At 46.9% G+C, this 5,000-nt stretch overlaps 1 protein-coding gene across 1 annotated transcript in view; it reads right to left on the bottom strand.

The window, feature by feature from the left end:
- LOC311240014 (TANK-binding kinase 1-binding protein 1-like) overlaps window positions 1-5,000 on the bottom strand; it is a gene marked incomplete at its 5' end in the record, with an annotated part of 50,904 nt that overhangs the window by 39,902 nt on the left and 6,002 nt on the right.

Below are 5,000 nucleotides of genomic sequence, written 5' to 3'. Positions count from 1 at the left end.
TTGCTCGCCTGGACACGCTACTATTTCCAATTTATAGGTATTATGTTTCATCATGAATGCATGAAAGGGAGGGGGGGGGGTCGTTTTTTGATGCTTTGATCGTCAGCAACGGCATACATTTTGGAGTACGTTACATATGATCGTTGCGTTCGATGTGAAATCATGGTTGGATCAAAGTAGGATTAATGTCATATAGTCCTTACCTTTACTAGGAGGTATCCCAAAAAGAATATTCCAATTGTCTGATCGTGATTTCCAGTATTGGTGTCCATCGGGTCCCCGACATAATCCGGCACAACACATGCATCGAGGCTCCATGGACGCGTTTCAATGTGATCGGGGAACCGCTAGACTTGCCTCTACCAAAATTCTGCGCCCGGAGGAAATTAGATGTGTAACACCCAGTGTGAATTTTTTTTTCAAAGGGTGAGTGATACTGCCACCTAGCAGGATGCGGCCGGTATTACACTCTAGGGATCTCAGAATGATTTCCTATGGTAACACCGAGGTCCGTGACATTGCATCGAATAAAAAAATCGAATAAAATAAAATATTATGAAAACCCGACTATACTCGGGTATGGCGCTCAAGGTGTCTTAATGTTCCCTGACATTGCTGATTAAGGTGTCTTAATGTTCCCTGCCATTACTGATTAAGGTGTCTTAATGTTCCCTGACATTGCTGATTAAGGTGTCTTAATGTTCCCTGCCATTACTGATTAAGGTGTCTTAATGTTCCCTGACATTGCTGATTAAGGTGTCTTAATGTTCCCTGCCATTACTGATTAAGGTGTCTTAATGTTCCCTGACAATGCTGATTAACACATTGGGTGCCAATCATGTGTTTTTACGTTTCTGGGCCCCAACCGTTGAGTGCCAAACACGTATAAATACGTTTTTGAATCGTTTGATATTTTTACTTTGATCCCCGCTCTACACAGTTGCCCAGAGCGGTCTGCATCATTTAGGCACGTCCCGACAATTTTTAACTGCATTCTGATCGACCATCACCAGGTGGCAGTATCGTCTCGTGTCTGAACTGCATGGGGCTCTGGTCTGATAGCCAGATCACTTTCAGTTTCTCCTCGCGAGTGGCCACTCCTTCTCCCGGGACAGGAATTCACAGTCCTCGCCTCTGGATTACGTTGCGTGAGCGTATTTGACCATCGAAACGTGTATTGACATATACACTGGTAATCGCGATGGCGATGCGATCACTTGGAATTATTTGGAATTATGCTTTTGGAATACCTTCTGGCTAAGGTAAGCTACATTCTATGTCTATTTGACCTAATCTGAAACGATCACAGTTCTGTGTTTCAACGGACGGAAAGCATGCTCGGCAAACGCGATCATAGTTTTGAGTTAAAACGACCCCCACCCCCCCCTTGATGATTTTGTGATGATACATATATACATAGCATATACCTTTGATATGGGAGTATTCAGGGTTTCAGGGGATCAGCCAGAACGGTTTGGGCTTATTGTACATAACGTGTGCGATCTATGAAAAAAGACTGTATTACCTTGGAAATGCATGATGTTTAGCGTGTAATAAACTACAAACTACAGCGTGTGGAAACAAACTATTATTCCCATGCTGGACTACAAGTAATGTTTGTCGAAATGGGCCACACCGTGTCTCTACAGCTATAATACAGAACACAAACACAGCTTCGCAAACATAGTGCAGCGACCAAGGAAACAACTAGAAAGTCCGGCATTCTAAAGGTAAATTAACCAAACAGCGTGGCACAGAAAGTGTTAAGGTGTTTAACCACTGACAGCAACTATCTATCAGCTGGTGAAGTTGACTAGTAGAGCAGACAGCAACTATCTATCAGCTGGTGAAGTTGACTAGTAGAGCAGACAGCAACTACCTATAAGCTAGTGAAGTTGACTAGTAGAGCAGACAGCAACTACCTATCAGCTGGTACTAAAAGTCTGTGCCGACCAACTGGCCCCGGTATTCACTGACATATTTAACCTGTCCTTAGAACAGGCTGTCATCCCCACCTGCCTGAAGAAGTCCACTATTATCCCTGTACCCAAGAAATCCAAGCCTGCTTGCCTCAACGACTACCGCCCTGTAGCTCTCACCTCCATAGCCATGAAGTGCTTTGAGAAACTAGTAAAGGGCTACATCTGCTCCTCCCTCCCCATCAACCTGGACCCCCTGCAATTTGCATACCGCCCCAACAGGTCCACCGAGGACGCCATAGCCCATGTGCTGCACACAGCAGCATCACACCTGGACAAGAGGAAGGGGAACTATGTGAGAATGCTATTCATCGACTACAGCTCGGCATTCAATACCATAGTCCCCTCCAAACTCATAGCCAAGCTCAGGGACCTGGGCTTGAACTATGACCTCTGCCAGTGGGTCTTGGACTTCCTGACGGGCAGACCCCAGGTGGTGAGAGCAGGCAACTGCACCTCCTCATCCATCACCCTCAACATAGGGGCCCCCCAGGGCTGTGTTCTGAGTCCCCTCCTCTACTCCCTGTACACACACGACTGTGTGGCTCAGCGGAGTAACAACACAATCATCAAATTTGCTGACGACACAGTAGTGGTGGGCCTGATCTCTGCAAACGACAAGAGGGCCTACCTGGAAGAGGTCAAGGTCCTGGCGGGATGGTGCCAGGAAAACAGCCTCTCCCTGAACGTCAGCAAAACAAAGGAGATGATTGTGGACTTCAGGAGGTCGGGGTTCAAGGACTACAGCCCCCTCAGCATCGACGGAGCACCGGTTGAGAGAGTGAACAGCTTTAAGTACCTCGGAGCCCACATATCCGAGGACTTGACATGGACCACACACATTGACAGTGTTGTGAAGAAGGCACGACAACGCCTCTACTTCCTCAGGCGCCTAAGGAAGTTCCAAGTCAGTCAGAAGATCCTTAAGAATGTCTACTCATGTACAATAGAGAGCATCCTGACTGGCAACATCACCTCCTGGTTTGGGAATAGCACTGCACAAGACCGAAGCAGACTACAAAGAGTGACACGTTCAGCCGAACGCACAATTGGAGGGGGGCTCCCCACCCTCCAGAACATTTACAACAAGCGGTGCAGGGGCAAGGCTAAGAGAATCATTAAGGACTCCAGCCACCCGAACAACTGCCTCTTTGAACTGCTGCAGTCAGGCAAGCGATACCGGAGTCTCAAGGCGAGCACAGAAAGACTCAGAAGAAGCTTCTATTGGGCGGTTAGGTGGCGTAGCGGAGATTGCGTTCGTCACCAACCCCGGAGCTGTGAGCTGGATTCGCCTGTTCGAATCCAGCTCACAGCTCCGGGGTTGTCACCAGCTTGGCTGGCCGTTCACACTAATACAATTGGCTGTATTAGAGGGTGGGAGAAGCTGGCGGGGTGGGTCCGGGTCGTTGTAAACAGCGACTCCTACAGTTCGGTCGGGGCGCCTGCTAAGCGCGGATAGGACCTGAGTGGGATAGTGTGATCCTTCCACACGCTACGTGCTACGCCCTCTCGGGGAGGATCCGCGCTGCCAGGTGAAAAGAAGCGGTTGATTGGCTGGACGTGTGTCGGAGGAAGCACGTGATAGCCTCCACTATCCCAGATGATCTGACTGTGGGGGGTAAGTGCGCAGCGACCAGGAAGGGATTGGGAATTGGCATACGACTAACATTGGGATGGGAGAAAATCGGAGGAAAAATGGAGGGGGAAAAAGATAAAAAAATAAAAATAAAAATAAGCTTCTATCCCCAGGCCATCAGGCTGCTCAACGAACAATAAACACTACACAACAACTATCAAATGCACATACCACACACATCCACACGCACACACTCACTTTAAACAAACACACTGCAGCACCCACTCTCCACACTTTATATTTATTGATAAAGGATTTGCACTACAACTCGTACACCTTACTGTAAATTGTACCTAAATTGTACCTCATCCCATTTCTGCTTTGCACTATATAGTATTATATATAAGTACACTGCATAGTATATTGTATATTATATGGTAACTCAGTTACGTCTATTCTGCATCGAACATTGTACATATGTCTATACTGAACACTGTGACCTCATTTTTTTACTTCTAATTTACATGCTATACTATGTTATGTCATACTTATCTTGTCTAGCACAGTCTCTGGAGCGTAACAGTAAGAAGCATTTTGTATAAAAGTATTCTGTACTTCTGTATGACAACTATTAAAGAAACTTGAAACTTGAACTTGGTGAAGTTGACTAGTAGAGCAGACAGCAACTACCTATCAGCTAGTGAAGTTGACTAGTAGAGCATACAGCAACCATCTATCAGCTGGTGAAGTTGACTAGTAGAGCATACAGCAACCATCTATCAGCTGGTGAGGTTGACTAGTATGAACAGACAGCATCTATCTATCAGCTGAGAGACATGTACTGAGCATGTTCTATGAGCCAGAGTAAAAACTGATTAAGGTGTCTTAATGTTCCCTGACAGCAAAGCACAGGTAGCATTCAGCATACTCAGGCCAATCTGGTTGTCCAAGCAACTCTCCAACAACACCAAGCTACGGATCTTCAATACCAATGTGAAGACTGTCCTGCTCTACGGCTCTGAGACGTGGACGACTACAGAGGGCCTCACAAGCAAGATCCAGGTGTTTGTCAACAAATGCCTGCGCTACATCCTCAAGCTGTGGTGGCCCGTCAAAACCACAAATGAAGAGCTGTGGAGGATAACCAACCAGGACAGCATAGCTACCACCATCAAAAGGAGAAAGTGGAACTGGATAGGGCATACCCTTAGGAAGGACTCAAACAACATCACTAGACAGGCCTTGGACTACAACCTGCAGGGGAAGAGGAAAGCCGGTAGGCCGAGAAACACCTGGAGACAAAGGCCCTGGCCCAGAAGAGAGTGAGATGGAGAGCTCAGGTGGACGCCCTATGCCCCCCAACGGGGTAAAGAGGATTAAGTCAAGTAAGTCAATGTTCCCTGACATTACTGATTAAGGTGTCTTAATGTTCCCTGAAATTACTG

This window comes from Notolepis coatsorum (assembly GCF_963971535.1).
Source record: "Notolepis coatsorum genome assembly, chromosome: 14".
NCBI classification, from domain to species: Eukaryota; Metazoa; Chordata; class Actinopteri; order Aulopiformes; family Paralepididae; genus Notolepis; species Notolepis coatsorum.
The sequence above is the reverse complement of the archived record's forward strand: the minus strand, read 5'-3'. Positions and strand labels throughout refer to the sequence as shown.